This window comes from Equus caballus, chromosome 21 (genome assembly GCF_041296265.1).
Source record: "Equus caballus isolate H_3958 breed thoroughbred chromosome 21, TB-T2T, whole genome shotgun sequence".
Lineage (NCBI taxonomy): Eukaryota > Metazoa > Chordata > Mammalia > Perissodactyla > Equidae > Equus > Equus caballus.
The window spans coordinates 64657098-64678643 of NC_091704.1; the positions used below are offsets into that span (position 1 = coordinate 64657098).

General features: G+C 44.9%; 2 long non-coding RNA genes across 3 annotated transcripts; one reads left to right on the forward strand and one right to left on the reverse strand.

The window, feature by feature from the left end:
- Positions 1-240: 240 nt before the first annotated feature.
- LOC106782372 (uncharacterized) lies at positions 241-5421 on the reverse strand. The gene is made up of 4 exons (XR_011430269.1): positions 5328-5421; positions 4896-4970; positions 2798-2873; positions 241-2714 (listed from the first exon to the last, which is right to left on the reverse strand). It is a non-coding gene; the product is annotated as an uncharacterized lncRNA (long non-coding RNA).
- A 78-nt stretch (positions 5422-5499) lies between these two features.
- LOC106782373 (uncharacterized) lies at positions 5500-13544 on the forward strand. 2 transcript variants are annotated; one of them, XR_011430271.1, is made up of 6 exons: positions 5500-5741; positions 6255-6349; positions 10038-10290; positions 11374-11588; positions 11770-11884; positions 13339-13544. It is a non-coding gene; the product is annotated as an uncharacterized lncRNA (long non-coding RNA). The 2 variants fall into 2 exon arrangements; XR_011430270.1 differs by having other exon boundaries at positions 5517-5741; positions 10038-10224.
- The last annotated feature ends 8002 nt before the right edge of the window (positions 13545-21546 follow it).

The following is a 21546-nucleotide window of genomic DNA, read 5'->3' on the forward strand; positions in this document are numbered from 1 at the left end:
TCCATCTTGCCATGCCAAATTTCTTTCTTTTCATAGCACAGACTCTAGCATTAGGGAAAGATTCATGTCTTCATATCTTTCCTGAAGTTCAGGTCTCAAGTTGGGGGTCTAGTGAGTTATTGCAAAAGATTGACATATATCCTCAATAAGCAATAGCTCTTTATAAAATTCATACCAAGCCAAGAATCATTTCTTTGCTCTCTCCCTCTCCCCATGCTCCAAGGAAAAGTCAAAAAGGACACAGTTCAAACTCAATTATGTATAATCTGGTTTTGCCCCAAGTCACCTCGTAGTTTCCCTTTATAACAACGGTCAGGCACTCACTTACATCTGAGAAACCAAAAGGACGCATTCGGAGACTTTCCCCCAAACAAACGAGACATCTCCAAGCTTCCACATCTTGAGACAGTTCAGCAGCTCCAGAAATCTTAATGTCCAATTTCAAATAGGGCATCTTCTTCCACATATAAAGAGCTGTGTTTCACAGACTGTGGATCTTCACAGAAATCTTGTCAGATAAGTGAAGATTCACAAAGCTAAATTGAAGAGATGATCTAAAATTCTTGTTGGCAGGGCTGCCTGTCAGGAAGGTGTCGGCAGGGTTGGTTCCTTCTGAGGGCTGTGACAGAGAATCTGCTCCTGGGGGATGGTTGTCTTCTCCTTGTGTCTTTGCATGGTCTTCCTCTATTTGTTCATGTCTGTGTCCAAATTTCCCCTTTTTTACAGGGATGCCAGTCATATTGGATTAAGACCTCACTTAAAATGGCCTCACTCTAAATTAAACGCCTCTTTAAAGGCCCCATCTCCAAGTAGAGGCACATTCTCAGGTACTGAGGGTTAGGACTTCAACATATGAATTTTGGGGGGAGATAATTCAGTACATAACCCCAACCCTATGCAATAATCTGCAAATGAGTTTTAGAAGCACTTTGAATCTCATTGCAATGTCAATGTCTACTCTCGGGAAATTACGGCTGCATAAGCACGTCCAAAGTGTTACCTAGTCAATCCTACACCATCTTGTCTGAAGAAAGGCCTGTTAACAGAGGGCCGATAATTAATAAGGAGCCCGAAGAGTGAGAGTTGGAGAGCAGGACATTTCTGGGGCAGGAACGTCACCGTCCATGGGACAAGACGCCCTGAGTAGTTGACACATGTTTTGGTCTCTTTGGAAGGCTTGTCTGTATCCCTACAACGTGAGGTCACTATCCACAATATCATTCCACAACCTTCCCTTGTCCTCAGCACATACTCAGCAAACAACCTTTTGTTTATAATTTGACTCTCCAGGTTGGAGATTTCAAAGAGGAGAGAATGTGCTGATCAGAAGAGGTAAGTCTCATGGTGAGTAAAGAACTCTTTCGTTGTGAGTTAAGAAACCATCCTTCTCATTTTTATGTCACATTTTTATGCCTCTGGAGGACAGCAGGAGCCAGTCCCTGGGAGATCTCTGGATACCTGGCAGAGGTGAGGACCAAGTCACTTCCCCGTGCTATTCCGTGTGAGACTGGGTTCGAATCGGTCTTCTCCGGCAGCTTCTGCGGCTCTCCTCACTGCAAATGCAACACTTATCAACGCTTTTGGTAAAGGATCTTGTGGGAAGACTTTGAACTATTTGCTAAAATTAGATTTTTCGATTATTGTTGGCTTTTATTACCTGTATTCTGTCTGTCTCCTATTGCCACAAGTAATTGAAGTGCGAAGATAACTTGGCAGTGTTACCTAGTGTTATCTATCATTCTGTATTTCTATGGTCTTTTGTGGTTTTCTTACTTTATGGTGGCATCTCATTAGACCAAGACCTCTCCTAAGAAAGCGCTTGTCGTTTAAAAATAATCATCTTTATAGCCACAGTGTGTGTGTGAGGAGGGACTGTAGCCGGGAATGCTCCATCCAGCAAGGCCATTCTGCTCCTCCCCGGAAGCGTCCAGTGCAGGACTCTTGGCCTGAGCGGCTCCACTTTCTAGCACTCTCAATCAAGCTTCCCTTTCTCATTTGCCTTGAGGGGCTCTTGCGCCCTGAATGTAATTTTTTTGTTCAATAGGCCTGACTCATAAATCCACTAGGAGTTATTAATGTTCTTATGACTTCTGCACCCGAGAGTGGCTGTGTCTTTGACCTATGATTCAGTAGATATCTTCAGAAGAGTGGAAAAGTGGAATTGCAGAGGTGAAATATTTATAGACTTTGCTTCACCCAAGATTTCAAGGACGAATAAGAAGGTGAATACATCCTAAAAGGAGAAGCCCGAAGAACAATGGATGTGAGCCACTTAAAGAGACTAAAGAGGCCATTAGGATATCATTAATGATTAATTTGAAGCACTACGGGTATAAGATTGTTTTTGTGTAATGTATTAGTAAAGTTTTGCATTTTTCATATTAAAATACTTTCCAATTGTATTAGAGTTCTCCAGGATGTGTGTGTGTGCGCGCGCGTGTGCGTGCATTTGTATACTGACAAGTCCAAAATCTGCAGTTCAAATCTGAAGACCATCAGACTGGAGACCCAGGAAAGAGTCAACGTTGCAGTTCAAGTCTGAAAGCTCTCTGCTGGCAGAATTCTCTCTTGCTCTGAGAAGGTCAATCTTTTGTTCTGTTAATGTCTTCAACTGATTGGATGAGACCCACCACGTTATGGAGAACACTCTGCTTTATTCAAAGTCTACCAATTTAAATGTAAATCTTGTCCAAAAAACATCTTCACAGAAACATCTGGAATGATATATGATCACTTAACTGGGCACCATGGCTCACACAAGTTGACACATAAAATTAACCATCATACTAATACTCACCAAAACTATAAAAGCATTTTGATTGCAATTGTGTTGGTCGTAGATGTTTCACTTTTGACAGAATGGTTGACTTCTCCTGGATAAATGGCAAAGAAGGGGCAGTCACAGAAGCCTATGTTAGCTGGAGTGGAACTGGGGGGAATTGTTCCCTTGTAGTTAGTCAATGGAGGAGTCTGCATCTTAGAACCTATCTGAACACGTGCATTCAGTGTAAGTTCCATGAGTCCTATATTGCTGTGTTTGTGTGTGAGTTCAGCTTCAGGTGAGCCTTTAGAAAACTTTCGGTTGGATACAAGGACAGTTATGGGAAGAATGACCAGTTGGGTGATGCCATCGTATTGCAATTTGAACTTGAAAAAGGACACTGTTCTAGATTCTGTAACCATCAACATTTTTATCAGTAACTTGAATAAAGATAGACAGGTGTGATTATTACAATTTTTTGGTGTTGTGAATCTGGATTGGACAGTGGACAATGAGATCATAAATTAAGGGTCCAGGATGATGCGGAGAGATTTAAATAAAGAACTGAATCTAAGTGGGAACTTATAGGAGCCATTTGTGATCCTATTCTTAGCTTCTCAAGTGCTTCTGCAAACTGTAGGAAGGGGGCGTGTTGTGGCTTGTAATATGGTATGTGGAAAAAAGGCTTGAGAGTCTTGAGGTGAGAGTGGATTTGATAAATTTGCCAAAGCAAACTGCTTGGAAATGGATGCATTGAAAAGCTTGAGCTGAGTTTGCTTGTCAAGTCAGCATTGCCTGCTGGGAGAGGGTACGATGCTCTCCAGAAAGTCACAGAGCAATCCCCAACTCTGTTTGGTCATCACAGACGTAAATAGCATTGCTACAAGGGGCTTCCATTTAAAAACTGCTAGAAGGTGGGGTGCTTGGTTCCCTACGCTCTTTCTTGTTACTGTCACATTATTTAGAAAACCAGCACTCAGAATTTGTTTCCACAGTGGGAGTCTTCAGAGTACAAACCCATTTGTGATGGCAAATGTATCTCTATTAGGATATTTTAACTTAAATCAATTATATAAGGGCTTTGTAAGACATTTGTTTTGCCCAGTGTTTCATCAGCATCAAGGATTTTAAACACTGTTTGATCTCTCCTTTTCTGAAACTCCTTTGTAAGAGTGATGGGTTTACTAAAATTTACAGTGAAGCTAACCTGATTACTCTGAGCTATTTTTAAGAGGATTAGACTATTGAAGGGAGGGTGGATTCTAATCTCATGACTAACATTTTGGCCAATGCGGTACAATGCTTTTTGATTATGAAAATTGGTTAGTAACCATTTCAGTATGCTCCATCCCTTTCTGCTTATGACAAGCAGTACTAAAATGTTTCTGTTGGAACTTGGTTACAGATTAGCTCCACATCCCTGAGTTAATCACTGCATAGTAGGCAGCTTGCCATGGTGCAGGAGGGACCTTGGGGTAAAGTTCTTTGGCTGTTGACAATTGCCGGCAACTCATTATGGCCAAGTGTTTCCCATTATTTAATCAAGGTTGAATACAGACTACAGAGTGAGGTGGTGGTGGTAACAATCATCTTGGACGGATCTAGTCTTTGCCAGGATAGAATTAAGTCTTCAGGTTGAGATTTCCTTTTTTTTTTTTTTTTGGCCTAAAAGAAAACAGCTTACTTGTGTTTATTACAGTCATTGTGCTAAAATTTACAATGGATATAAGCTTTAGGAGAGTGGTTAATTAACACCACTTCTCAAGCATGAGGGGATACCTTACAGACTTGGTAACCAAATTTTTTGCATCCAAAGGCTCTCGGACTGATTGAAAAAAAAAACTTGGGGATCCTCTGTATCAAAGGAAATCTGGAAATACGGTTTGGTTACCAAAAGTACAGATATTCTGAGAGATGTTGAAAGTTTATGAAGACAGAGTATTTGAAATTGGGACTATATTAGTGAAACTCGGATCCTTCCCACCACCTTGTCCCCTGATTGGATCCTTCACCTTTATTTACTGGTTCAAAGCACCACCAGGTAGCTCATGCCAGAAAATTAGGCCCCATCCCTGACACCTCCCTCTTGCAGAGTTCCTCTATCCAATCAACCACTAACTCTTATTGATTATACCTCCTAATGGCCATCCACTTCTGTCTGCTTCCACACTGCCATCTTGGGTGAAGCCACAATCACATCTTACGTCGACTATAGAAAGAGCAATCAAATTTACCTCCTCAAATTCCTCTTAGCTCCCTTCAGTCCATTCTCAACCCTGCAGCAGAGTTATGTTTTTAAAACATAAATTTGATCATGTTGTCCCCTGCTTAACCCCCTCAATTGCTCCCCATTGCTCTTAAGATAAAATCCAAAATCCTGACACACAGGGTTCCCATTACTGTCCCAGGTTACTCCTGTAGCTGCATCCTCCTTCTCTCCCATTCTCTGTGCTCCATACTACCCCTCCTTCAGTGTCTTGAACTGAGGCTTCCCAACTCAGAGCTTGCATGCACCTTGCCTCTGCTAGGATAGTCCTCTTCCCTCTTCCACCTCTTAAACTTTTACCTTGGTGACCCCTACTCGTGCTTCAGCTCCCATAATGACTGGCTGCCCAGGCCAGACTTTCCAGACCCTGCAGTCTGAGTTGAGTCTCCCTGCCACCTGCTCACACAGCACCCAGTACTTTTCCCTTCTTGCACCATTGTGATGAAATAACGAACTGTTTAGCTAGTAGTTTGGCGTCTCTCTCACCTCAGCTATAAGCTCGCCACACCAGGCACTGTGTCTGCTATGTTTTCTCTATATCAGAGCCTGGCTTGGTGCCCACCATATTGCAGAAACTCACGATATATTTGTTGAATAGAGAAATAAATGAAAATCTGAGATGAGTGATCACTGTGCGGGGGGAGCTCTCATATGAACTTGAAAGGTCAGGAACCGAGAATATGTATGTTGTTTATGCTTGGGTGGCAGCATAAGGTGAGTAAATGTTAGCTAAATGTGTTTCTTCTCTTCCATTCTCCCTTTTGGTACATCTATGGCATTCTGCAATCATTCTCTAAGAAATGGGTATTGAGAGCAGAAAGTAGAGAAAAGCAGGCAGCTCTGTTTCTGGCCTGTGAGTTGTGAAAACTGAGTGTGGCATAATAAAGAATATAGCTGGTCTTTGTCCCCAGTTGTTAGCACAGGACTTCAAACTCTCGGAGTTTCCTGAGCGATAGGAGTGTCTTTTGTTATTCCTAATGAGCTCTTTTCAACCACACCTGAGTTTATGCTAATGAGGTGACTCCAGGTGGTCCTTGAACATAAGAGAGGGGCTGGCCATGCCAGAAAGACCAGGTGTCCGGGAGGGGAGAGAGGCTAGAGATAGCTAAGTCACGAGGCCAATGACATAAAAAGACCCCAGTAAAATCGGGACATCCAAAGTTGGAAGAGCCTTCTGTTTGGTGAACTCATTGATGTGCTGGGAGGTGACGTGCTCTGACTCCACAGGGAGAAGGTGTGAGAGCCCCACGTCCAGGACCCTCCTATGCATCTCTGCCATCTTGCTGAGCCTCAGTGACGTCCTTAATAATAAAACTGCCACGGTAAGTGCAGTGTCTTAGTGAGTTCCTTGACTTGTTTTAGTGAATTATCAAACCTGAGGGGCTCACGGGAACCCCTGAACTCATAGCAGATCGGTCAGAAGCACAGGCAGCCCCCGAAACCTGTGGCTGGTGTCTGAAGTGGGAGTGGTCTTGTGGAGGACTTTGCCCTTGATCCGTGTGGCCTGCCCCAACTCTGGGGAGTCAGTGTCAGAATTTAATTGAATCACAGGGCACCCAGTTGGTGTCAGAGAATTGGTGTCAGGACAACCAGGGAGAAGACTCAGGCCATCAGTCCCAGTAGAGTTCCCTTTCTCTCAGACCAGAACAACTGCCTTGGGGAAGCAGTGGGGCACAGTGGACCCCTGAAAAGGGAGCCCCAGGGCCCTGCTTTCCCCAGGCAGGTGCCACTGAAGGCCAAAACTTCAGATGGCTTTGTGTGATATGAGAGAAGAGTGGTCCTGTGCCCTTTGATAGCAAGACTCTAGAGAGGAACAGCTGTCCCGTGGACCCCGGTGGAATTGCTCAGGGTTTAGTGTAGGCAGCGGCAGCTGTCTGCGCCTGGAGCTGCTGAAGGGGCACAGAAGTAGCAGAAAAAGGACCGGCGTGCAAGTGAGGTGGCAATCAGACCAGAAGGAGCTTTGGGGCATTGGAACTCTGTGAGCTCCACAGAATGTCCATTTTAACAACCAAGAGGTATGCTCCTGTATTTGATTGTGTGCATGTGTGTACCTATGTAAACCCTAAATCTCCTGTCATTCTCTTGTGAAAATCCCTCACTGGCTAATGTTTAATATAATTTTCATCAAAAACCAGAAAAATGGAATCACAGTTACCTATGTATATTATTACTTTGCAGTTTGATCCTTTGTGGAAGGTGGTCCAGGTGGAATAATGGTCCCCCAAAGATGTCCACATCCCAGTCCCCGGAATTTGTGAATATGTCACCTTATACAACGAAAGGAACTTTGCAGATGTGATTTAGTTAAGGAGGCTGAGGTGGGAGATTATCCTGGATTATCCAGGTGGGCCCAACATAATCGCAAGCGTTCTTATAAGAGGAAAGCAGGAGGGTCAGAGGCAGAGAGGATGGGATGACAGAAGCAGGGGTCAAAGCGAGAGATTTGAAGATGCTACGCACCTGGCTTTGAAGATGGAGGATGGGACCACAAGCCAAGGAAAGCAGGCGGCCTCTAGAAGCTGGATAAGGCAAAAAAAAAAAAAAAAGACTCTCTCCGAGAGCCTCTGGTAGGAACGCAGCCCTGCTAGCACCTTGATTTTACTCAGTGAGACCCATTTTAACTTCCGGCCTCCAGAACTGCAAGATAATACATTCGTGTTGTTTTAAACCACTGGGTTTGCAGTAATTTGTCACAGTAGGAATAGGAAACTAAAATAAACTTTTACTTAAGTTGTGTAATAAACATTTTCTATGTCCATAGTACCTTCCTTTAGCCTCATTTTTAATGACTGCAATGGTTTCCCATTATAAAGCTGTATATAATTTATTTACTGATTTCCTATGGCTGGACGTTTAGCTTGCTTTCAGATTTTTTTTCTTTTTGCTATAGTAAACACTGCTGCAATTAATATCCTTGACATATGTCCTTCTTCACTTTTCTGGTATTTCCTTAGGATCGATTTCTAGACGTGCCGTTCAAGGAAATGCACATTTTAAAGGTTTGTGACACATGTTGACATCTGGTTTTGAGATATGGGGACTTGCCATGTAAATTTATTGGTGACCAGGTGACTTCATCAGTCCTCTTTCATTTGTGAAACCAGGTCTGCTGAAAGAGAACATCCCTTCGTGTTTGGACCCAATCCTTTCTTCTTCCTTCTCCTCTCCATCAACAAAGAGGAGAAAAGGGAGATACTGAGACAGGGCAGGGAGGGGCCTGACTTCCTGACAGCTGGTGGGCAGGGTCATGACTGGGGAATGCTTCCTAGGCTTCAGAAGCTGGTATCTAGCAACAAAGTTGGGGTGAAAGAAGTTGAACCCACGAGTCACCCGCACTTAAACATACGAATTTATCCTCCAAATGTTTGCCTCTATGTGGACCTGAATTTGCCCACCTGGGGTTGGGGATACGTTTTGGGACGCTGCGTGATCCCCCGTGGGCACGCCGTGATGACTGCCGAATGCCGAGGTTGGGAAGGCTCTGCTGCGAATTCCCAAGAGCGTTTGTTCTGCACGTTAATCACATCTCTAGACTATGATTTGGAAATGAAGACACTACTAGAGTTAATCAGGGACAATATGACAAGGATGTTGCGTTGGGAAAAGTGGTAATAAATCCAGAATTTGAACAATTTGGGGTTTTAATTTGGAAAGAAACGTAATATTCATTTTGCTATAGACACATTTCTTTGCTTCTAAAATACTAAAGTTAACTCAGAAGTGACCAGAACACACAGGTAAAAGAGGCCAAGAGATGAGAAAGAGGGGACAGAGAAGCGTGGAGATGGTAATTTGCCAAATCCTAAACATGCCAAAATCAGTTACAGTTTCTCAGGTTACAAGCTTGTGTGTGGCCCCGTCATGCATGTTATCCCAGTGCTATAAACAAGCTCTTCTGCTATGTTTATTCTTAATCACCTACATATAACTGATATTAGCTGCTGTGTCCATTTAAGTAAATAGCCACAGATACACTCTCAAGGGAATGGTGATCACATACCAAAGGACATCTGTATCTATAAAAGGCCAAACATCTGGAAGGAAACAAAAATAAGTCTGAATATTTATATCCATGTTATGAAATACAAAGCTACTCTGAAATACCAAAATTTTGAAATTTTCGATTTTCTTTTGAATATTTTATTTATTTGAACTGGGTATAGGAAATGTCCTTTTTCCTATGTCTCTCCCCCTCAGAAAAGCAGGGCTGGAGGAAGAGGGTTGATGCCCATGCATACAAGAGCCCCTGTGTTAGGCTGCCTTAACAAACTACCACAAACCTGGCCGCCTGAAACAACAAATTTATTCTTTCGCAGTTCTGGAGGCCAGACGTCCAAAGTCAAGGAGTCAGCAAGGCCATGCCCTCTGAAGGGAGGATCCTCCTGCCTCTTCCAGCTTCTGGGGGCTCCAGGTATTCCCTGGCTTGTGGCTGCATCACCTCCATCTCTGCCTCCATCTTCACAGGGCCTTTTCCTCCTCTCCTGGTCAACTCCGCTTCTGTCTCCTTTAAGGACACTGTCGTTAAGTTAAAGGCTCAAGGGGTAATCCAGGACGATCTTATCTCCAGATCCTTAGCTTAATCATACCTGCAAAGATTCTTTTTCTAAAAGAGGTCACATCACAGGTAATGGGGTTGAGGTCGTGGGCATACCTGTTTGGGGACCACCATTCAGCCCACTGCACTCCCCTGTCCACTGGAGGTTGATGAGGATAGAGTGAACGACGGCTGCTTGGTTTACTTGCCTGGGAGACTGAATATACAAGTGGAAATGGCCAGACCATATATAAAAATACAACTCTGACCCACGGCCTGTAGCAACCAGCCCAGGACACCAACCCATTATTGCCGTAGCCAGCTCAGGAAGCCAGCCTGCCTGCTGTAGGTCAGACTTGTAGGAAGTCAGACCACTGTCTCTAGTAACAATCCTGGAAGCTAAGCAACAACCCATGTAATGATTGGCCCCACGTTAATAACTGACAGCTTCCCTAATTTTTGTCCCCACTTCCAAGGTAAGACCAACTAGAGGAAGCCAAATGTGCACGCTGACGAATCACACAGGACATCCTGCTTCTAGCCAGCCCGCCTCCAGCCTCTCCAGGACCACACCCTCCATCAGGGCATGTCTGAACCTCCCCTTTTTCCATGATGAAGCTCCCCTACTCCTCCACCTGCCTTTGAGTCTCTGCCAAAACACAGGTGACAGTGGCCGACTCCTCACTATAGCCAGCTCTGAGTAAATAGCCTGTGCCTTTACCTTCCCAGGTAGGGGCTTTCTGCCTTTAACATCCCTTTCCACACCTTAGTGTCTGTCTGCTGCCAAGCAGGAGCCATGTCACGGTGGTAGAACTGGGTGGCAGTGAGGGGCAGGCCTGGGAGTTGTAATGGGCAAAGGGTTACCTGGCATCAGGGCGTCCAGGGCATGAAAACAACAGGACCTATGATGAGATGTCAGGACCCCAGAAAGCACTCAAAACCCCACTCTTAACATCTGCACTGATTGAAAGCTATTTGTGTATGCACCCCCGGCATTTATTGTGTTGTGAGTTGTGCTATTTTTCAGATTTCCTTTTCTCTTTCTCTGGCCTTTCCTTTATTAACTAATGGGATTGCATTTGGCATATATGAACATTTATTTTCTACTAGCCTGTAATTATTGGAAGCTGAAAGGAAGGCCCATCTAGGAGAGAGATTTCTTAGGCATATATAGCTATATGAAGCTGGTTATGAAAGAAGAATGGAGAGGAGGCCAGAAGGGGTTAACTCCTAGAGCGGCAAATCAGAGATGTGGAGAGAGGAAACCTGACACAGTATGAGGAGGTGTGAGAGGCCATGTGGTTTCATATAAATAGCACGGGCTGCAAGTCAGGTGACGGGGGCCATGTGAAACAAGGGGCTGATTTATAGGATCCTTGTAGTTCCCGTCTGCCCCATAATTCACGCTCTGGTACTAATCTGATATTTGCCCGAAGAGACAATAATTTTGGGCCTCTTTTCTTCGTGTCAAAGGTCCTGGTTTTCATTGAAAATATTCTAGAGCGGATGGGACCACTGGCTCACATGAGGACAGAATGGGGCATTGGTTTTGGAATTGAGCTCCCCTGAGGTTTTCTGTGTGAAGGTTTTCCGGAGAGTCTGGGGCAGCCACAGGGGAGCTGGCCTGGCCTTGAGATCTGTTCCCCATGTGGATCCGAATAACGCCACATTGGCCAGTTTTACACATTGGGCCTCTACCTGCATTTCACTTTGAAGAAATGTTCTTGGAGCTGAACATCTTGGAAACATTGTAGCAGAGTATTCCTGGGAGATACGTGACTAACCAGTGATGATAGATTCTCTCTTTTCCAGAACAGTCTTGCTTTCCCATCTTCTGTTCCATTGCCAGGCTATGCGTCAAATACGCCTGTTTCAGGAAATATGCAACAACGGTACAGCTCTCTCACCTGGCTCAAAGGTGTTTAAAATCCTCGTCTATGAGGCTGTGCTCAAGTCATTGGCTAATAGCAGTGTGAAAATTAACACCGACTTAATTTAACGGATTTCACAGCATCCTTGGAGAGAAGGTATGATTAATCCCGATCTTATAGATAAAGAGCTGGAAATGCAAACGATTTAAAGGATGCTCTTCAGGACACTGGACGGGTCGTTAAGACAGCCGGGGCTGGAACTGGCGCCTGTGATATCTACGCTGGACCTGCCAGGCTTCTGTGCTGCCTTCTTACTCAGCTGCCTTTTGAATTTCAGTCTGCTGCCTCTGATCAAGAAGATAGCAGCATGAATTGCTGATTCTTGTCACCAACAGAACTTACACTGACTTCTTTATAATGATGAAGCGTTAAGATCCCGGCCCCGGAAGCAAGTGAGTCAAAGGCAGACGGGGTTGGGGCTCTTTGTCAGCCTGCTGTGTTGATCCTGTCCCTGCAGGCTCCTGTGCTGACTGTGCAGCATGAGTGAACCCCAGGCAACCCGGCAGCCTTGTAACAGGCAAGACTCCTTGAAGACTCGCCATCATCCCATTAGGACAGGGGCCATGGAAAGGAGGGACCTCCCTCTGGCTTTAATTTTTTCCCTTTGGCTTCTGTAGCAAGTGACCACAAACTTAGTGGTTTAAAACAACACACACTTATTCTGTTACAGTTCTGGGGGTTACAGAAATCCGAAATGGGTCTCCCCGGGCTGAAATCAAGGTGTTGACAGGACTGGTTACGCCTGGGGGCTCCAGGGGAGAATCTATTCCTTGGCTCTTCCAGCTTCTAAGGCTGCTCATTGCTTGACTGCAACATTCTCATCTGCTTGCAAATTTGCGCCCATCTGGATGGTCCAGGGTAATCTCCCCTTGATCCCCTTGATGTGATCCTTGATCACATCAGCAGTGTTCTTTTGACATATCGAGGGACACATTCACATGGCCTGGGGACTGGTACATGGACATCTCGGGGGGCCCCTCTTCAGCTACCACACCAGGCAGTTCTCAGACTGGGGTGGGGTTCAGAATGAATCCAGCTCTGAGACTCCGCCAAGGCGAAGTGGCCCCATCTCCTCTGTAGGGTGAGTTGAGGTGAGCACATTTTCTGGAATCGTATGTTCACACTTACATGTAGGAGGACACTCTGGGCCTCTGACAATAGAGTAAGATTCTCAAAGTGTCTTGATTCTGGAAACCTCCCATCCTCTGGAACTGGAGCTTAGAGAAGCGGAGGGTGCAAAGGCCCTGGCCTGGCGAATGTCCGCAAGAATCAACTCTTTGACTGGAAAGAGCCAGAGAGATCTAGAAGAGCCAGGTGCTCTTTGCCATGTGCCCTGATCCCTGGAGACAACAGGATAAGAGGGGTGAAGACTTGGCTTGTCTCCGACCCTCTACACTTACAGGCATGTCCCTTTGCACCAATTTCCTCAGTTGTGACACAGTGTCATTTAAAAACACTCAACACAATCAAAGGCTTTATTTTAACGATTTTATTTTACTTTTATTGTTCATTCTTTTAAAAAAGTACATTTATTATTTATTTCTAACAGTAATCACAGTATACGTTCAGGGCAGAACATTTGAATAATTCAGAAATCCATAAATTAATCAGAATCCCGCTGCCCAGCCATCTCCTATTCAAAAGCAGTGTCCCCCTGTATTTTAGGCAAATACACATGTACATGTACATGCACTGGCACCCACTGTTTGAGAAGCAAATAAGATACTTTTTGCAGTAGTTATCCAACTGCTATTGTGGGAAAATATTTTGATTTATTAGCCAGTATAATATACCACCAAACATACACATTTCGGTGCTTTTCACACCTACTTTTCCTTGCTCTCAGGCTTCCATGGAGAGGGGCCTTCCACATTCTTCTCCTGTCAAGGTCATGCACAGTGAACAGTGCAGATGATGGAGACATCACATCTTTCTACTTCAGTTTCTTAGGTGGCTTCCAGAATTTATGAAAAGACAATACTCTTGAGATTCAAGGCCATTGATTTGCAAGAATTAGCCCTTCTGAAAGAGAAAAAGGTGTTCGAAATTCAATGACTTGTCGTTGACTATCAAAAGCTAAATAAGTTCCAATGTATAGATTTATACTGTTTATACTATAAAAAAACAGATTTGGGGGAAATGGAGAAAGGGCCAGACCATCCTGTCACCCTGCTGTCACAAAGTCAGTGCTGTGTGGAGGTGCAGGCTGGGGGACTGGAGAGGAAAGGAGCAGAAAGAGAGGTCTGTGGTTCAGGGAACAATGGGCTGGGTCAGGGGAACATGGGGAGAACAGATCAGTCAGTCCAGTCCAGCGAGTTCTGTCCAGGTCCCTGGGAGCCAGGTGTTGGATGAACCAGTCCACACAGACTCTCCTGTCAACGTTTGAGTGACCCCACATATAGGCACTGCTGGGAGTCATGATCCTTGCCCTTCTATTGGTCATCCTTTGAAGTCACCTGAAGGTGTAGGAAGAGGTCAGTCTGAACCCTGTGATTTGCTTAGCCCATCTGCATTGCCTTGCATGTTCAGCCTCCCTTTTTGATGGCCCAGGATGCTCACAAGCACCTCCATCCCCCAAATGCAAGGTGGAGGCCAGCGGATGGTGGCTCTAGGGACGGCAGAGCCCCTTGCCTCATCCTCACATGGAGCCAGCCTCTCACCAGCCACCTCCCTGTCATGTGGTCCTTCCCAGTAATTCCAGAGGTACTCACTCCCTGTATATACCAGAGCCACTTTGCCCAGTCCCTCCTCTTCCCCAGTGGCTATCAGAGTGAACACCTTTCCAAGGCGGGGTGGTGGGAGTTGGGGCGTGGGGACCTGGAACGCAGGTGAAGGGCTCTATAATCTGCAGAGTGCCTTCCGGGCTTCCCCTCACACCTCCCAACCATTTCGCGTTGCCCCACTCATCGGTCTCTGCCTTTCACAACATCTTCAGATCCTCAGGCCTGCCTACCTTACCCTCCTCCCACTCTTTTTTCTATAATTTTGCTCAGAAACATCAAGAACATTTCCTGTTCTCTCTCTTTCTTAACTCTATTGGTGAGCCAAAATCGAAAGCAAAATCAAAAAACCAACATGGACAAGACAAGCAAACCCATTGTCACCCTTCGCTAAGAAGGGTGTCCAGCAGGCCAGTTGTCACCCTGTGTTGGGGTGACCTGAGCTTTTCCCGAGGTGGAACTGGAGGTGAAATGAACAGGTAGCACCCACTGATGGGGTCTTGGGGGTGCCCGAGCAACTCCTGCAGAATCTCTACCTCCTTCTCTCCCCTCCCCCTCCTCAAAGCAGGCTCTCTTCAATGAAAATTCAGGAGACCTAACAACACAGCCTTTTTGTATGTTACTGTTTTGATGTTTTAGTATTACTACTGGAACTATATTCTTTACTGTTTTTTTCATTGCAAAGTTGCCGTATCTCAAAACGTTTCCAATTAGACTCCAAGAGGGCTGACCTGGAGATTCTGCCCTGTTGTGGTGCTGCTCTGGCGTAATGCACCCCAGATCCAGACAATTGGTGCCCAGTGGTGCTTTGGGAAAGAATCTGATTGAAAACTGGTTGGGAGCCGATTGTAATTCCATGCTTTTACAAGCAATAACCTTTCAAGAAGAATTTTCAAGAGAAAATTAATCCACCATTTTATTAACTCAAGGAAAATATACCTGAGTATCCCCGGAGTGGGAGTAGATATCGACATATACTGTTTTAAAATATTCTGACATTTTGCTGCATAGCAGGGGTCTGTCCCGCTGACAGTCGACATGCCCCAATGAAAGCCAGAAATTCCTTCCTTTCCTTTCATTGTCTCAGCTCTGGTGCAGGTACATTGCTGGGCACATAATTACTAAAACAGCTGCATCTGCTCTGGGTTTGCTTGTCGATCACTTATTTTTGGACAATTAGGTTTAGCACAAGTCATTGAGAATGGCATACAAGGATGACTATGAGGGAGTTATCTAATTCTCGAGTATTGAAGGTGTCAGAGTCAGACACCTCTGAGCCACCTCTGCCCTCCCCTCCCAGCTCCATCCTTAGTGGAGCCCAGCATGGCCTCCGATCTCTCTCATGCCCAGAGTCCAGGATCCTCACCTCTTCTCTACTTGGCAGAGAATGTCAGAGATATTTCTGTCCCCACGACACCCTATTCAGAGGGAGTAACGGCTAAGAAACTGCAGTGGGTTGAAAGGTGGCCTCGCAAGTGTTATGTCCATGCCCGAATCTCTGGAATCCGCTGAATGTGCCCTTATTTGGAAAAGGGGTCTTTGCAGATGTAACTAAGTTAAGACTCTTGAGATGATTTATCCGGTTATCTGGATCGGTCCTATATCCAATGACAAATATGCTTATAAGAGACACGGAGGAGAATGTGTTTGCGCACAGGCCGAGGAACACTGAGGAATGCCAGCAGCCACCAGACACTTGAAGCAGAAATAGATTCTTCCCCAGGGAGCACGGCCCTCCCAACACCTTGATTTTGGACTTTGGGGCTCCAGAACTGTGAGGGAATAGATTTCTATTGTTTTAAGCCATGAAGTTTGTGGTAATTTGTTATGGCAGCCTAGAAAATGAATTTAAGAACCCTTTCAAAATGGTGACTTCACAGAGGATTTTTAGGGCAGTGAAATTATTCTGCATGATATTGTAATGGTGGATACAAATCATTATACGTTTGTCAAAAGCCAAAGAATGTGCAACATCAAGAGTGAACCCTAAGCAGACCTTAGACTTTGGGTGATAATGATGCATCAACGTAGATTCACCGATTGTAGCAAATGTACCCCTCTAGCGGGGAATGTTGATAACGGAAGAGGCTGTGTGTCGAGGAGGGCACGGGGGTAAATGAGAACTCTCTGTACTTTCTGTTCAATTTTACTGTAAGCCTCAAACTGCTCTAAAAAATAAAGGCTATTAAAAAAAATGGCTAACTTGCCTCCTTCTCTTCTCTGAAAAGACATGACTCTTCCCATTGATGGTAAAGAATGACCTATGTCTTTTCCTTATGCGTCTCTTCATCCAGGTAAAGAGGCCTTTGCCCCCTGTGCTGACCGTTGGTGACTGGGTGTGGAGCAGCTCCCTTCAGCCGTGGGCAGGTCCCACGGGGGTACTGGGCCGTGAGCCGTCAGCGAGCAGTGCTCCGGCCAGCTGGGGCACCGACTCCCTCTTCCTGAAGGAGGATCTGGGTGTGCACTGGAGAATCCTCCACTCCAGGAAAAACTCCATCACACTCCGGGCTGGGAAACACGCACCCCTTGCTTTGTGTAGGCCTGTATCTGAGCTGTTGTTGTAGCTGTAGAATTTCAGGCAACTTGGCTGATTCAATTCACTTCAAATTCCTGGTCTCAGACTTCCAGTGAGTTCTCAGCACTGCCCGCCAAATGCATTTTTTCCCCTGGCATATTTCCTCTCCATTCTCTGGGAGACCTATTTCACGTCTCAATTTTTCTTCTTGAATCTCCAAGCCCCAGTTCCTTCCTAACTGTTCTACCCCCAGGTCATCAGCTAGGTGTTAGTTAGCAGTGAAAACAGGAGAAATTAGATGGAAACATCTAAACTAGCACCATCAAGTCTAGAGACCTACCTACCCAAGAAGCCCTTCTCCAGTCTCGCTCCTCAGGCTGGTCCCACGCTCTCTGGAGGCCACCACCTTTCCTGTCTTCTCAAGGATTTAACTCCTTCGCGTTCCTTCCCCTTCCTCCAGCATGGCCAATTTCTCTCTGCTGGATCATTTTTCATCACATACAAACAAGCAGTGGTTTTTCTGACCCTCTTAAATCTTCCTTGACCCTGCCTGCTCCACTTACTGCCCTCTTATTCTGCTCCATTTCACGGTAAAAATTCCTGATTCTCATAAGAATTGTCTACGCATACTTCTCCATTTGTTTCCTTTCTCAGCCCCTTCAAATCTGGCTTTCACTTGCCTTTATTTTGAACTGCCTCTCTTCAAGGTCACCAATGGCCTCCACACTCCATTTCATCCAGCTTCTCCCTCTAACGGGACAGGTGATGACTCGTCCCTTGGAAGACATTCTCCTGTCCAGAACATCACACTCCAGGTTTTCTCCTCATCTGGCCTCTCCTCTCTCTTTTCCATTGCTTATCCCATGCTTCTCCCTGTCTGCTAACTATTTGAGGGCCTGAGGGCTCAATGTTCATCTTCCTTCTCTCTCTACCCTTGAAAGGTTTGATTTGTCTTTATGACTCCCACGTGTAAATCTCCAGGCCAAATATTTCACACGCACCTGAGACTTGCACATCCCACTATCGGCTTCATATATCCGGTTTGTTGGTTCACAGGCATCTCAGAATCACCATGTCCTCCTCCCACTTTCCTCTCCCTTTTCCACAACCAGTAAATGACACCCATCAAGGCCAGAGTCTTGAGCATCGTCCTTGCCTCCCCCCTCTTCCTCATCCGTCTAACCCCTGCAAACCATCGAGAAATCCTGCCATGTCCATCTCTGAGGTATAGTTCCAATCCATTTGCTTTTCTCTACCTCTGCCATCACTCCCGTTCCAAGCTCCTTAATGACTTACCTGGCCCACAGTAGCAACTTTCTAACTCCTGATCTCTCTTCCGTTCTATTTTCTATAGCAGTCATCAGTAGCCCATTTTGCTCCCCTTTACATTTGAAGAGAAATCCCAGATCTCACCATAGCTTACAAGGGGGCTCTTGGGCACCCCACCTACCTTGCTAACTTGCTCTACTCCATCTAATGTACATTCAACGCCAGCTGCACTGGGGTTCTCCCGCCTTAGGGGCATTGCACACACTTTTTTCTCTCCTCCAGAACTTCTCAACCTTAGCACTATTGACATTTGGGGTTGGATAATTCTTTGCTGTGGGGGTCTGTCATGTGCATTATAGAACATTTGTCAGTGTCCTTGGCTTCTGCCAAGTAGATGTTAGTAACATCCACTCACGCCAAGCTGTGACGACTAAAAATATCTCCAGACATGTTAAACGTCTCTGGGTGGCAAATCAGCCCTGAATGAGAGCCGCTGCTTTACCTGAAATACTCCCCATCACTCATCCCCAACCCAGGGCAACATGAAAAAGGCTTAACAACTGGTATAGCATAGGCTTTGGCCAATCAGAATCTGTGCTGGCCCCAAGCATCCTTATCTTCGCCTGTAAAGTGAAGATAATAATAATCCCCAACTCATAGGGTTGTTGTGAGAGGAAATGAGATTAGGTGCATAAAGTGCTTATCCCAGGGCTGCCACAGAGGGAATGCTCTGTACACATTTGCTATTCCCCATGTCATCCTTGTTATAATTGGCTTGTTATTAGCCAAGTCCAAACATATCAAAGCAGCCCCCTGCATCTCAGTTATTCTTGATTGTTGCACTCTGGCTGTTGCTGAAGACCACTCTCAGGTTGTAATTAATTTGTAATTATAGCCATCTTTGTTTGTGTATTTGCCCATTACCTGACTTCCCTTATAAATCTCACCACGGCATACATCATGGTGTTCTAACTACTGCAACAACTTCTACACGTCAATGACTTCACACAGTAGAGGATTATTTTCTTTCTTCAAATGGCAGTTTCCATGTGAGCCTTTAGTGCACAAGCCTTCCAGGTACATTTTGTGGCTCCTCCTTCCTCTGCTGGGACTTCTCTGCTGGATCCTTTGCCTCCAGCTGGCACACAGGGGCGAGGGATAGTGGAGACTTTCACACTGAAGGTTATCAAGGACCTGGCCTTGGAACACCCGACATCACTCCTGCCCACATTCCACTGGCTAGTGCTCAGTCACGTGGCCACATAGCTGCAAGGCAGGCTGGGAAATGCAGTCTGGCTATGCTCGGCAGAGGCAGGAAAAGATGTGGTGAGAATCTGTCAGTCTCCTTACCAGCAGGCGTTGGTCTGCGGGCCCAGAATCTACAACAGTGCTGGGCACAGAGTTGATAATGAATAAATATTGTTAAATGAAGCAATGAATGAACGATGTCTTAACCTATCTAAATCTTTGCTGAACATCCAAATTGGAAGAGATTAATATTTTTTCTGAGCGTCAGTAGCACTTACAAACTTTATGATGTACTGAAAAAGTCGTGGAAGGATAATTTATAACAGTAGAGCATTAATCTTAACTCTGCCAGTAAGACCCAGATAAATCTTGGAAAAGCCGCATCTCCCTCCAGGGGTGTCTCCCAGAGTGTGGAGGTGCAGTGGGGCTTCATTTCCTATGCGATCGACAGCACAGCTCTGTTTACAGAAGAGACCTGAAATAAATGTTTCTAGATCGATTTTCTGACTGGCATAGTTCCCTCTGACTGACGCATTTCTCCGAGTCTGGTCTGTGCCGAGGGAGACACATTAAAAAGAAGGACTCCCAGCCGGGTGGATAGGAATGACCCGAATGTTAAAATGCAGGTTGTCTCCCCTCCTGCTCCAAGGGCTGGCAACACTGTAATTCAGGGGCGCAGTTACCATTTCAGGCTTTTGGCGGTCCTTAATGATGATTGCGTCACAAATGTTGTGGTTTATATTCGAATTACAGGAAACTCCTTGACAAACCTTTTGTTACAGGCCTGGACAGTTCATGCAGAGGGCTCCAAATTTAAGGAAAAAAAATACAGGACTTGTATGGCATCAGACATACTTACAGCCAAGAATTATTCATTGTTTATCTGAAGTTCTAATTTAACTGGGCGCTCTGTATTTTATCTGGTAACCTTATTCAGGTGGGCCCTCAGTCTCCAGTATCGGCCTTGCCGAGACAGTTCCGTCTCCGTTTACAATTAGTTTGATCAGTGGCAGAAGTGACTGGGACCTTCCAAGATGTGCGAGCTGTCAGAGTAGCTGCCCTCTCCCTCCTTATTGGGCGTAAGTTTGTTACTTGATGGTTGACTTGAGTTTTCATCCATTAGATCCCTAGTTCCATTTCAGTGGCTTGCTGGACAGGTCACCCCGTCTTTCTGTATGTTCCAGCTAGTGAATCATTTACTTTCCAGCCTTGAGTAGAAGGGACCGTCTTGGCCTCCCATTCGTCTTGCTTTCTACCTGACCAAAATTACTCAGCCAAGTCTTTAATGATTATATTTGCTTCTCCTTTATTAAAATTGGGGTCGACCTGAACATCTGTGAGCCATGTTCAGATTTAATTAAGATACACTTGGTTTGGTCCACAACCACTTATAAATTTTAATTAAACTGGATATATATTAAACTGAATTATTTTATAAGAATCAGTGCATTTGATAAGAAATGTAATTATCTGTGTTTGAAATGCTACAGTTTTATATTTTGAAAACCTGATTTTGAAAGGGAAGTCATTTTGGGTCAACTTTAACTTTGAATAAACATTAATGAATGAAGCTATTTCTGGCTTTGATTTTAATTCATATTAATCTCCTTCCATTATTGGAAACTATTTTTTCATTCAACATTGAGGGTCTATTTAGTACCAGGAACTATGCAAGTTGTGACATTGGAAACTCAAATTTGCAGATTCTAATTGTCTTTCTTTGACCTTTCTTTCTGTCTTCATAGCCTTCATAAGTTGACTTAGTTATCCATTTGAGTGTGAGTGGATTATCTTTTCATTACTCATTTACGTGTTCAACACTATTAATATCCATAAAAATGTTTGGGTCAGGGGTGTCTAAACTGTCTCATTCGAAAGAGGAAAGATATCCTCTTTCATCCTTTTTTTTTAGTGAAGACTATGCTTAGGGAGATGAAAGAAGGCTGTGCAGGGAAGGTAAGTGCTATGAACTGAATTGTAGCCCCCACCTCCATTTCATGTATTGAAGCCCTAACCCCCTTGTGTCTATGTATGGAGATAGGACTTTTAGGAGGTAAAGTTAAATCAGGTGAAAGGGGGGATCCTAATCTGATAACATTGATAGTTTTATAAGAAGAGGAAGAGACACCAGAGATCTCTCTCTCTCTCTCCACGTGCACATACCAAGGAAAGGCCAAGTCAATACACGTGAGAAGGCAGCCATCTCCAAGCCAGGAAGAGAGCCGTCACCAGAACCTGAGCATGCTGGCATCCTGATCTCAGACTTTCAGCCTCCAGAACTGTGAGAAATAAATTTCTTCCG